Source organism: Castanea sativa, chromosome 3 (genome assembly GCF_040712315.1).
Source record: "Castanea sativa cultivar Marrone di Chiusa Pesio chromosome 3, ASM4071231v1".
In the NCBI taxonomy this organism is placed as follows: Eukaryota; Viridiplantae; Streptophyta; class Magnoliopsida; order Fagales; family Fagaceae; genus Castanea; species Castanea sativa.
The window spans coordinates 13,257,929-13,272,089 of record NC_134015.1 but is presented as its reverse complement, the minus strand read 5'-3'; positions in this window follow the sequence as shown (position 1 = coordinate 13,272,089).

Here is a 14,161-nt window from a genome sequence, read left to right as displayed (position 1 = left end):
ACCAGTAACATCCTGCCACTTAGGATTTGTTGTAAAAATGTTGTAAAAATGTTGTGAACATATCATTTCTCTATATTTATATTTATAATAGACCTGACGAAGTGCATGGAATGGTCCTCCGTAGGCTATTGGATTTGATCAATTATGAATATACCATGTGGCTTCAGGCTTCTAAAGGATAGTAGTAGACTTACGATGGCTAGACATGTAATGACATAGTGAAAAAAAATAGTGAAAATAAAAAAAATCCGGTCAAAGCTAAAATTAACCTGGACAGTTAAGTAAATAAATAAATTTTTTTGGAAATATCAGTGTTGTCTAGAATTACATTGTTTAAGTATGAAAATAAACTTTTAAGTGGAAATTTTGTGTAAATTGATGGACCTATGTTTGTTTTGTGGAACTGAGAATTATTATTATCATTATTATTAGGGTATTAAATATAGTACTAGAAATTATTTTTTGTGGGATTAGAGCTTTGAAAATTGTGATGAGATTTAGATTTGTTGGTTGCTTCTTTTTAACATTTTTATGAATTATCCAAATTGAATAGATTTTTATTATTTGTGGTTTTGGGGCATTACATACATGGCGCTTCCTCTATCATCTTAGAGGGAGATTTGGAGGTCATCTTCAAAGCTTTGAAAAGCGAAGATGAATGCTTTACCACCTTTGGCGACCTAATCTACTAAGCTAAGCTCCTCTTAGAAGCCTTTAGTTTGATAAGTTTCTCTTATGGTAAAAGACTAGTTAATTTAAGATTCATAACCTTACTAAATATGCTAATCATATCACAAGTCTGTTAGTGTGGATGGAGAATGTTCCATCCCAAATTAATGCTTTACTCATAATCGATTATGGCTAAGCTTTTTTAATAAAGATGTTAATCTTTTTCCTAAAAAAAATGGTTAAGAAAGAAAATGGATGATGTGGGGAAACATGAAGATCATTTTATTTTAATTAGTTTGTTTAATTTTAGAAGGAAGTTGTGTTTTTTACTATTAGTCCATTGGATTTTATTTCAAGTCTTATTAGTTAAATATATATTTATTTTATTACCTAGTGTTAAGGTTATCTATGTTATTTAATAATTGAACTTCTTAAGTCAATTAGAATTGGGGTTATTCATAGTAGTCTATATATATAGATACCTGAAGGGACAAATTCCATCCAAGCAAGAAGAAGATCAGAAGATCTAGCTTTTCTAGCAAGTTCATGAGCAACATTATTTTCTTGTCTTTTAACATGGTAGAAAAGAACTTCTGGTAGCAAAGAGTTAACCAGCTTGTTGTCCTAAATGATGTGGCCAAAACTAGTAAAATGCATATTCCTTATGTTAACAATTTCAATGATAACACTTCCACCATCTCTATCAAGGTAGGTAGTGGAATTTGCTGTGATAAAGCAACCATAACTAATCCGTTATCATTTCAAATTATAACATCAAGTCCAGTAGTGTTTTCACCAGAAAAAGTCGCATCATCGAAGTTAACCTTATATGGTTATACCAGCTAGAAGGGGGAGGATGCCAACAAACAGAGTGAGCTGTGGAAGGGATCTTCGCATGGACTAAGAGAAGTTGCTGAAATTCTTGAAGGTTTTCTAGGGCATTTAATTGTTTTTCTTCATTGGGAACGATTCCTCACCTACCCGAGACTTGTTACTTCTCATCCATATAAGGGAGAGAGTCATAGCAAAGAGATCAATATTGGATTTATCATGGAGGGCCTGATGAAAAACATGCAAAAAACTTGAACGCACTATTGTATTCCAATGGAGATGTTCTATAGTTTTGCGTGATTAATTAAAGTTTGAATTTTCTCAAATGGTCTAGTACTAATTTTAGTCAGTCCTATGGCTCTACTTGTTTGGGAAGATGGAAAAGCCGAAGGATGAAAAATTTTGAAAAGATAATTTTTTTTTTTCTTCTTTCATGTGTTTTTGGTGAGAGGATGAAAAAGTGAAAGGATAAAAATTACTATTATGTCTTTATTGTAGTTTGAAATAATAGGATAATTAGGATAATAATGTCTTTTTAAATCTAAACACATTTTCCTCCCAATTTGTGGGGATAAGTTTTGGTGGGCTCAGGTGAAAAATACCTAAACTCACCCATTTCCAACTGGATCCCAAATTTCCACCCAACCAAAACAAAAAAAAAAAAAAAAAAAACTCCAATTTTCCTTCTATTGTTTTCCATGCTCCCCTTTTCGACCCAGCCAAAATGGACTTCAATAAGTGTTGATTTGTAGGTTTTGATTTCTAGATGCTCAGTATGATTCCAAGCAAGTCTAGGTGCCAATTCTTTAAATCCTATTTTCTTCAATTTTAATGTTGCATACACTTGGTTTTGTTCTGCATCAATGGAGAAGAGAAATTATGTGGGGGCAAACCGTATTATTTTGTCATAGTATTCATGAGGTGGATTAATGAAAGAGGGCAAATGGTATAAAAAAAGTTCTGGTTATATATATTTAAAAGTCCATCTTTAAAGTACGTTCAAGTTGCAGATAGTGGCAGAGGCAAAAATTATTTTAGGCCAAGTTAAATATATTAATAAATTTCAAATTCAAAGAATACTTATTAATTATATATATGTTAATTATACATAAAGCAAGTATGTATGTAACATGATTTAATATATGCTATTTTGTTATATATAAAAACATTTACATTAAGTTATATTAATTTTTACATTGGTCAAAATATTTTCTTTCTCCTTCCAGTAAATTTGCAAACTGTGAATTATTTTCTAAATAATATTGGGATTTTTGGTACATAATTGGTTTCAACGTAGACTAATTACTAATATTATATATAAAGAAGACATAAAAAATGAAAATAAAAATACTATAAATGGGATAATTTCCAAGTTAAATATAAATATGCAATTTTTTTGAGAATGATATAAATGTGCAATTAAACCAAATATTGAAATTAATAGAATATTATGATTCAAAAATTATTTAAATATATTATTTAATGTTTTTATACATAAAAAATGACTAAAAATAAGAGACCTTCAATCGATCTTTTCACTATTGACTTCATGTTTAAAAGCAAAATATTTAAAAGCTATATATAAGAGTCATCTAAATCTAATAGACTAATACTTACTTCTAAAGATGTAAAATTGGAGTACCTATATATTTTCCATTTTCTAACATGTATAATTGTACCAATCTAATTGACCAAGGACCAAAGAAAAGATATCAATTATTGGGGCTTGTCTATGCTAGGCGGGAAAGAAATAGTCGGTAGGACTAGAGACGGAGACAGAGAGAGGGGGTTCGAGGAGAGAGAAGAGAAAATGGTCAAATAAAGACCTTAAGGGTCCATTTGGTTCGGAAAGTGGAAAAGTAAGAGGATATAAAATGGAGAGAGTATAGAAAAGTGAAAGAATATAAAAGATTTAGTTTTTTCTTATATGTGTTTGGTTGGCAAGGTAGAAAAGTGGAGGGATGGAACACTCTTTTGTTTGGTTGAGAAGAAAAGTGAGAGGATAGAAAATAAAGTATGTATAAATTTACCATTATATCCAATTTAGGTAAAATAAAAATAATACATTTTATTTTTATTAAAAAAATGTGTATGAATGATGTGGGGAGTGAAAGAACCTAAGTGAGTATTTGGGCCTTGGGCTTTATCAATGGGCGCTAGTTCGTTCTTGACTAAAGGCTTTTAAGGCTACGAGTTGGCTTACAAGCCGAGGGCCTGAGGATTCATCTGAGGAAGAGTCTCTCCTCGGACAGATCCGTGATTACTTGGAGGTTCACTAGAAAGATCAAGGCAGAGTTCTGGAAAGACTGTAGGTTAAAGAGGGGATCCAAATACCCTCTAGACATGGCGGTGTAAGAGAAATATCTCAGAAAAAAGCTGTTGCCTCCACATTAAAGACCCTGCACCTTCCTCCCTGGCCGCATTAATGGGGAAGTGACCCCTGAACAGTAGAATTCAGCCTTCTAGCTAGTATTTAAAGATTTCAAGAAGGTGGTGGAAGGGGATTTTGGGTGACACGTGGATAAAAGGAGAAGGAAAGGAAGTATTTAAGGAGAGAAGGGGGTAGAAGAGAGAGGAGGCCTTTTTGTAAAGAAAAAAGAACTAAAGAAAGACTAAGGATTGTAACCTTTAAAAGGAAAAAGAGAAATAATATACAGATTGTCCTCAGCCTACGTCCGAGGAGGTTCATTTTGCCCTATTTATCCATTGTTTGTAAGTACTGTAACATTCTAGCATGTTCATCAAGCTTCGAGCACCACTAAATTAGGTTGCGAACCCACACTCTACAAATTTAATTGTCTAAGGCTCATTGGGCCTGAGCCCACGTGTGTTTTTGGGTCCAGCTGTAATTGTGCACTTACAATTGGCGCCGTCTGTGGGGATCTAGCATTGGAAGAACTCGAACATCATGGCAGGCTTAGGCTCATACCATGCAGAATCTCAGGGATCGCAACCTGAGGATCTTTTCGAGCGTCTTGAGTGCCGAAGGGATCGAGAGGGTAGCGCTCGCACCGAGTATCCTAGAACGAGTCATACTCACAGTGGAGGAGACAACACCACCCGTGAAGATGGTGCTAAAGCCATGCAGAGGGAGATTGATCACCTTAAGAAGAAGCTGCGTCGCGTCAGGCGGAGGCGTGCTTCACCCTCATCCAATATCTCTTTGGGGGAATCCCGGGGAAGTAGTTATAGTTCGAGGTCATGGTCGCCCCCCAGCAAAACATCCTCTTGCGAAGAGGATGGCCTACCAGGTCATAGGAACAGGAAGCTCCCTTCTAGGGGCTTAGGGAATGATGTCATGAGCCAAGCGTAGCACCAACTCTCCAAATCGCCATTCTCACGCAGGATTGAGAATGGGAGGCTCCCTAGGAGGTTCACCCAGCCCACCTTCACCATTTATAACGGCCGGACCGACCCGGTGGAACATGTGAGCCACTTTAACCAGAGAATGACTGTTCATTCTCACAATGAGACCCTGATGTGCAAAGTCTTCCCTTCTAGCTTGGGACATGTTGCTATGAGGTGGTTCAACGGCCTTAAATCAGGGTCTGTAGGTTCGTTCGGGGAACTGACCAGAGCATTCGCGTCATGGTTCATTACGTGCAGCAGAGTTCCTCGACCATTGGATTCACTGTTGTCTATGGCTATGAAAGAGGGCGAGACGTTGAAAGCATACTCCGACAGGTATTGGGAGATGTTTAACGAGATAGATGGTGATTTTGATGAGGTGGCGATCACTACTTTTAAAGTGGGCCTACCCACTGATCATGACTTGAGGAAGTCCTTGACCAAAAAACCCGTACGGAGTGTACGTCGTCTCATGGATCGTATCGACGAATACAAGAGGGTTGAGGAAGACCAACAGCAGGGGAAGGGTAAGGCGAAGGTTATCCCACAGGAGAGAAGGGATTTCAGGTTGGACAGATATCACAACAACAGGCCGAGAAGAGATTACGCCGGGCAGTCTGGCTCGGTGGCAACTCAGACTGTTAATACTGTATCCCGAGAACCAGTGCACCAGCTACTGGAGAAAGTCCGTAAGGAACCCTACTTCAGATGGCCCAGTAAGATGGCGGGGGATCCTACCAAGAGGAATCAGAATCTCTTTTGTCAGTACCATCAAGACGTGGGTCATACTACTGAGAACTGTCGGACCCTCTAGAACCACTTGGAGCAGCTGGTCAGCGAAGGGAAGTTAAAGCTGCACCTGTACCAACCTAGTAGGCAGGGCAGTCAGTCTGGCTCGAATAATTAGAGGAATAACTCATCTCGCCCTTCTTTGGGAACGTTCAACGTTATCTTCGCTGCGCCTGGCAGAACTGGCTCATGTCCCACTAGGGTGATGGCAGTTTCGCACTCCCAAGCCGAGGAGGGGGGCTCCAAGTCGAAGAGATTGAAGCTGAATGTGCCCGTCTTGGGATTTTCAGAGGAAGATAAGGTTGGGACCATCCAACCTCATGACGACGCCCTAGTAGTTACTCTTAGGATAAGGAATTATGATGTAAGAAGGGTAATGATTGATCAAGGCAGCGGCACGGATATCATGTACCTTGACTTATTTAAAGGGCTGAAGTTGAAGTTGGAGGACCTCACCCCTTACGACTCGCCGTTGATAAGTTTTGAGGGGAAGGCCGTTATACCGAAGGGACAAATCCGGTTGCCTGTGCAATCTGGCTCGGAGACGGTCGAGGTGGATTTTATTGTGGTCGATGCATATTCCCCATACACAGCCATCCTTGCCCGGCCCTGGCTGCACGCTTTGGGGGCTGTTTCCTCCACCTTGCATGTCAAGGTTAAGTTCCCTTCAGGGGAGTACATTGAAGAGATTCTTGGCAACCAACTGGTGGCCAGGAAATGCATATTGGCCGCAGTGCTGCATCAGACCGAAGCACAATCCTCACTCTCATCTGTGAAAGACTCATAGCAATTAATGACTCTGATGCGCCCGATGTGGTGGCAGCAGAGGAAGCCATATGCGAAGACCTGGAGAAGTTTCTAATATCGGATGATCCCGAAAGGTTCTTTCAGGTTGGGGTATGTTTGCCACACCAAGAGAAGATGGAATTGGTGGAGTTTCTAAAGAACAACGTCGATGTTTTTGCCTGGGACCCCTATGAGGCTCCGGGGGTGGACCCAAGCTTTATTTGTCATCATTTGAACGTCAATCCCGCTATTCCTCCTAGAAGGCAGCCCCTCGGCGTTCTTCCAAGGAGCATTCCTAAGCCGTTAAGGAAGAGGTGCTCAAGCTCAAGAGGACTGGGGCTATCAAGGAAGTTTTCTATCCAGAGTGGCTGGCGCACACGGTTGTGGTCAAAAAGAAAAATGGAAAATGGCGGGTATGTGTGGACTTCACAGATTTAAACAAAGCTTGCCTAAAGGACTTGTTCCCGATGCCGCGCATTGACCAACTAGTGGATGCCACCGTCGGACATCCTCGGATGAGTTTTTTGGACGCCTTCCAGGGTTATCACCAAATTCCACTGGCGGCAGAAGATCAGGAGAAAACTGCCCTTATTACTCCGACAGGGAATTATCACTATAAAATGATGCCGTTCGGATTGAAGAATGCTGGGGCTACTTACCAGAGGATGATGACTAGAATGTTTGAGTTGCAGCTTGGAAAGACCATTGAGATATACGTGGATGACATGGTAGTGAAAAGTAGGACGATATCTGCACACGTGAAAGATTTGGACGACACTTTTGAGCGCAAGTCAGAGCTATTCAAACCCTACAGCCACCTCGGAATCCGAAAGAAGTACAAAAATTGACCAGAATGATCATTGCTCTTAGCAAGTTCATCTCTCGGTCAGCTGATCGATGCAAGCCTTTCTTCCAACTTTTGAATAAATGGAGGGGGTTCCAATGGTCCGAGGAGTGCGTTGTAGCCTTCCAACAACTTAAGGAATATCTTTCCCGGCCACCCATTATGTCTCGGCCTGAAGTGGATGAAGTCCTGTTTGCGTATCTGGTAGTGGCCGTCCATGCGGTCAGCCTGGTCCTTATAAGGGACGACGGTGGGGTGCAAAGACCGATCTACTACGTCAGTAAAACTTTGAATGACGCCGAGGTGCGTTACTTACTTTTGGAGAAAGCACTTTTAGCCATAGTTCATGCCACGCGGAGGCTTCCTCATTATTTCCAGTCCCACACCGTTGTAGTTCTGACCCAACTGCCTCTCAAGTCAGTTTTGCGTAGCGCTGATTACTCTGGAAGGGTGGCTAAATGGGGAACTATTTTAGGAGCTTTTGACATCAAATATATGCTGCGCACCTCAATAAAGGGCCAGGTTCTTGCAGATTTGATGGCGGAGTTCGCAGAACCATTGTTGGAAGAAGCTATAAAGGAATCACACATGGATGAAAAATCAGTGGGCGTGATCACGGGCATAGGACCCCCGACTTGGGAGGTGTATGTTGATGGGGCCGTTAACCAGAAAGGGTCTGGTATTGGACTTGTCCTAGTATCCCCCGAGGAAATTATCTTTGAAAAATCTCTAAGGTTGGCGTTCTCGGCTACCAATAATGAGGCCGAGTACGAAGCAGTCCTGGTCGGCATGAACATGGTGTATAAGATGGGCGGAAAAGGAGTTCATATGCACTCGGATTCTCAATTAGTGGTCGGCCAGGTAACGGGGACCATGGAGGCTAGGAACCTAAGAATGCAAGAATACTTGGCCCAGGTTAAACGTTTACGATCTAGCTTCGATTCCTTCATCCTATCTCACGTTTCTAGAAGTGGAAATACACATGCAGACTCCTTGGCTACCTTAGCGACATCCTCAATTCAGAGTTTGCCTAGGACTATCCTTGTTGAAGATTTGTTAAAGCCAGCTCTTACTACTGTTTCTGCAGCTCGGATCTACTTAATAAGGCCTGGACCTAGTTGGATTGACCCTATGGTATCTTTTCTGAAAAATGACATTCTACCCGACGACAAGTCTGAAGCAGACAAGATCCATCGAAAGGCAATGCGTTTCTGGTTGTCCGAGGATCAGAAGCTGTATAAACGATCGTTCTCCGGACCATATCTGTTATGCGTGCACCCCGAGTCAACGGAGGCGCTTTTGGAAGAACTGCATGAGGGGATTTGTGGAAGCCACACTGGAGAAAGGTCCTTAGCCCATAGGGCCCTGACTCAAGGATATTGGTGGCCCAATATGCAGAGGGAAGCTCAGGATTATGCAAGAAAGTGTGATCAGTGCTAGAGGTTCGCTCCTAACATCCATCAGCCTAGAGGAGCCCTTAACCGTCTCTCCAGTCCGTGGCCTTTCGCTCAATGGGGATTGGACATAGTAGGACCATTTCCGAGGGCTGTAGGAAACAAAAGGTGGTTGCTTGTGGGGACCGACTACTTCACCAAATGGGTAGAGGCTGAGCCCTTGGCAAATATTAGGGACGTCGATTCCAAGAAGTTCATCTGGAAAAACATTGTCACTAGATTTGGGGTACCACATACACTCATTTCGGACAATGGGGTTCAATTTGACAGTAGAGCTTTTAGGAAATATTGTAGTGACATGGGCATCATAAATAGATACTCCACTCCAGTTTATCCTCAGGGAAATGGGCAAGCCGAGGCCGTAAACAAGGTTATAGTTAGTGGACTCAAGAAAAGGCTGGACGATGTGAAGGGTAGATGGGTGGAAGAACTACCGTATGTCCTATGGACGTATCGAACTACGCTGTGTAGATCCACAGGAGAAACACCATTCGCTATGACTTATGGGGCCGAGGCAGTGATCCCTTTAGAGTCTGGTTTCCCTACACTAAGGACGAGTACTTTTAGCCTAGAAAATAACAATGGCCTCCTGGAGAAGAGCCTAGATCTAGTAGAGGAACGGCGAGAGACAGCTATGGTCCAAATGGCTTATTATCAGCAGAAGCTTAAACGAGGGTATGATGCCCATGTGAAGCTTAGGCCACTAGCGCCTGGGGACTTGGTTCTGAGAAAAGTCGTGGGTACTGCAAGAAACCCAGCTTGGGGAAAATTAGGACCGAACTGGGAAGGACCATATCGGATTACTTCTGTAGTAGGCATAGGGTCATATCGACTAACTGATTTAGATGAAAAAGTTGTACAACGTCCATGGAATGTAAACAACCTTCGAAGGTATTATTATTAATAAAAGGCACTTTTGTCATCTGTGGTTTAATAAATGTATATGGACTTATCAATTACAACTCTTGTAATATCAAACAGAAACTTGGTATTGCGTGGTCCTCGGACTACATACCTAGTGGAAATTGATATTTTATTATTTGTTAAACAGAACCTTAGTTATGCCGGGTCCTCGGACCTTCTACTTTGGGGAAATTAACATCTTAAGTTACTATTACTAAGTATCAAACAGAAACTTGGTTATGCACGGTCCTCGGACTACATACCTAGTGAAAATTGATATCTTATTATTTGTTAAACATAACCTTAGTTATGTCGAGTCCTCGAACCTTCTACTTTGGGGAAATTAACATCTTAAGTTACTATTACTAAATATCAAACAGAAACTTGGTATTGCGTGGTCCTTGGACTACATACCTAGTGGAAATTGATATCTTATTATTTGTTAAACAGAACCTTAGTTATGCCGGGTCCTCGGACCTTCTACTTTGGGGAAATTAACATCTTAAGTTACTATTACTAAGTATCAAACAGAAACTTGGTTATGCACGGTCCTCGGACTACATACCTAGTGGAAATTGATATCTTATTATTTGTTAAACAGAACCTTAGTTATGTCGGGTCCTCGGACCTTCTACTTTGGGGAAATTAACATCTTAAGTTAATATTACTAAGTATCAAACAGAAACTTGGTTATGCACGGTCCTCGAACTACATATCTAGTGGAAATTGATATCTTATTATTTGTTAAACAGAACCTTAGTTATGCCGGGTCCTCGGACCTTCTACTTTGGGGAAATTAACATCTTAAGTTACTGTTCTGAAGTATCAAACAGAAACTTGGTATTGCGTGGTCCTCGGACCACATACCTTGTGAAAATTGATATATAATACTAAGTGTCAAATAGAAACTTGGTTTTGTAAGGTCCTCGGACCACATACCTTCTTAAGATTGATATTTGATTTTTTGTTGAACAGAACCGTGGTCAAATTGAGTCTTAAGTTATATATCTTTAAGTATCAGGCAGAAATTTGATAAGGTGGGGTCCTCGGACCCCACACTTTACTTCACAAAGCAAGTATGTGTATTGCTGTTTAAAGTTGTAATTGTTCAAACTGCTGAAAGTGGACTTTTTTATCTCATTCTTTCTTTTCGCTGTGTGCTAATGAGAACTTTTATGGTAAGCATAAAGATGAAAAGATGAAATAAACATAACTTAGATGAAAATCAAATAAAATTGTCTTTCATTAATTATGTCAATATACATCATTACATGGAAATTTTCAAGTATAGAGAAAAAGAAGCCCTAAGCTCGGCCCTAAGCTCGGCCCTAAGCTTTTGGAAGGGGGTCTTGCTGAGAAGTACTGCTAGCCTCGGTGCTTTTTAATTCCAATTCAAAGGCAGACAAGACTTTTTTTCCTCTGTCTGTTGTAGTGGTTGGAGGAATGGTAGGCTCCGCACTTTGGCTTAGGCCCTTCTCGGCACCCCCGCTCCCTTCCTTCTCTTTATTAGAACCTGAAGGCTCTGTAGGATTTGGAATGAGCTCTGGGATCACAGGAGGAAGAGCAGGAAGAGCAGCCTCAGGGGCAGGAGCAACAGCAGGAGCCTCTTCTATCTCCTGTATGTCTAGGGGAAGCCAAATATTCTCGGACTTCCTCAGCTTGGAAGCTGAAGGAACCCCTGCCACGTTTAGGGCTTCCCCCCAAACCTGCTGACAGTATTCTCGGCACAAGGCCGCGAAAGCCTCTGTCAGCTGTTCTTCTGTTGCAGCTACCCCTTCCTTGTAACTTGCTTGCTTCGCGTCCTCCAGAGAATGCTTGAAGGTGCGAGCTTCCTCCTTCATTCGCGCAAGCTCCTTCTCCAAGTCCGAGCGTTCCTTATGGGCTTGGGAGAGCTCATCATCCTTCTGATGAAGAAGCTTGCGCTGCCCTTCCACTTGAGTCCTCATTGTTCTCAAATTGGCCTCGGCGCCGTCTCTTTCTCTTTTTAAATTGGCCAACTGAGAGGAGAGTCTCTCGTTTTCTGCTAGGGCCTGGCCTAGGGACTTCTCAGTCTCCTGCCGAATCTCCTGCTCCATTCCGGCCTTCTTCCGAGCATCTTCCACAAATTTCTTGGCAGCAAAGACCTCTTGAATGGCTTGTGACAAAGTATCAGGGAGTTAGATGCATAAAAATACTTACTAATAATCTGATATTATGAAAATAAAATATTCATAGGTGAAACTTACCAGGGCCAATTCCCTTTTCAAAGAAAGGAATAGCTGAGGCTGGCTCATTTTTTCCAAGGCATCCATATCCTTGGGCAGCAGAAGGGGACGTTCCAACGCCTCGGCCAGGTGGTGGGTGTGGCCTTGTTGGAATGCCCTAATGTTGGACTGGTAAGAGATTGGTGCGCCGTCCAATCTCAAGTCAGGAGACCAGGTAGCCGGTGCTCGGCGCATTTCGGCCATATCCCTAATCTCCCCACTTTCAACTGAACGAGCACGTCCCTTGCCCTTGTCTAATTTCTGCTGCTGAGTTTGTTGTGGTTGCTGCCTTGGCTTTTTCTGCTTCTCGCCACCAGCCTCCTCGGCCTCCCCCTTCCTTTTCTTCTTGGGCTCCACGACTGGGGGTTTAGGATCGGCTGGAGGAGGGGGTGGTGGCAAAGACGGAGGAACTTGGGACCCTCCCGCTCTTCTCTGGGCGACTCTCTCGCCTCTCTTGGTCATAAGGCCTTGAAGTGCGTCCATTTCTTCCTCCTCGGAATCTTCTTCAGGATGGGCAACTACTAGCCCTGCAACTCCGGAGGCCTCGGCGGGCTCTTCTTCCTCGTCATAAAGCACGACGAACTGGTTTCCTCGGGGTCTTTCGACGTCCTCGAGCTGAAACTTGTCTATCTCGTCGTCCAACGTGTGCTAAGAGGACACTTGCTCCTCCGGGACAGTAGTTGCTTGAGAGTGCGTCAAGAGAGGGATCGCCGCAATGGGACACGTGTACAGAATGGTGTTGAGGTCGTCAGGGATGTCGTAGTCAGCAAGAAAGTTCGGTCTTGCTACGTTTATTCTCTTGCGCCTCCTATCTATTGCGATAATCGCGTTCTCTATCTCCTGGAAGTCTGAGGATATTGGGTCGTACCTTAGTATTAGGTGAGCCGCTCTAAGCTGCAAGTCTTCACTCACGAAAACTTCTGAGCACAGCACGCGGTTTAGGTCAGCGACGTTGCAATGGCTCAGGCGTGGGCGCACGAGTTGTTTGTCTGTGGAAAAAGACACCCAAAAAGGCAAATGTGGTCAGATTAGTAATGCATATAACAAATCGGAGTTAGACAGTTTGTGAAAGTAAATAAGCATTTAAGGATTTTTAGATGGAATTACGGGGTTGGGAAATTAGATCCTAAGGAGTCACACCTGGATCTCCCCATACGACTGGGCAGTGTGGGCCGTCGTGCCAGTTGCCTGAGGCGATGAGGTAGTCGTCCTTCATGCCTTTATTGGACTTGGGCAAACAAGAAATTAACCTAACTACACTAGACCGGGATTTAATGTAATAGCCTACGTTCCTAAGTTTGTGGCATTCGTACATGAAGACAACGTCATGCCAAGTGAGGTTCAAGCCCATCTGCTCATTTAGGGCGTCGACACTTCCTAAGACCCTAAATACATTGGGTGCGCACTGGTCAGGGCACAACCGGTGGTTGCGAAGATATTCCCTAGTTACGCTTCTCATAGGGAGGGTCATCCCACCTTCTATGAAGGCAATCATAGGGATGATGACCTCTCCCGTCTTCCTAGAACCACCTACGGCTTCCGCCGGACAGTATTTCAAGCCTACGTCGCTGGGAATCTGGTATTTGGCCCTAAAACCTTCCATCACAGCGGCGGTGTCAACTAAACACATAAACCTACCCATCTATGAGAAAGGAAATGGCAAGTTTTAAGAAGGAAAGTGGTTAAAAAGGGAGCCGATGATAGAATCCGAGGAGAAAGGAGTAAAAGAAAAAGTAAGAACTTACGAGTTCGTAGTTATGCGAGTTTCCACGGATTTCTTAAGAGAAAAGGCAATGACTGATGTTTTGATATGATTAAGTTCTGAAGAAATAAATGATGACGCATATTTCCAAAGCGTTATGACGTGCGAGAAGCGGCCTCGAAATTGGATTCATCCCGCCAAATTTTCAGGGGGCAATACGGACCGTTGGATGTTCATCTCACCGTTGAACGTGAGAAACAAGGTGTAACTTGCGGTCATAAATGCGCGCGTTTTGAAATTCAAAGCGCCAGACGGCATTTTCTGGGAAACGAAACGATTTCCACACACGTGGTGAGGTACGAAACATGTGGGGGAAGTTTTGGTCGGATCAAAACTCCATTTTTCTCCTCGGATAGGGAAAAATAAAGTTTTGAGGGGCTATTGTGGGGAGTGAAAGAACCTAAGTGGGTATTTGGGCCTTGGGCTTTATCAATGGGCGCTAGTTCGTTCTTGACTAAAGGCTTTTAGGGCTGCGAGTTGGCTTACAAGCCGAGGGCCCGAGGATTCATCCGAGGAAGAGTCTCTCCTCGGA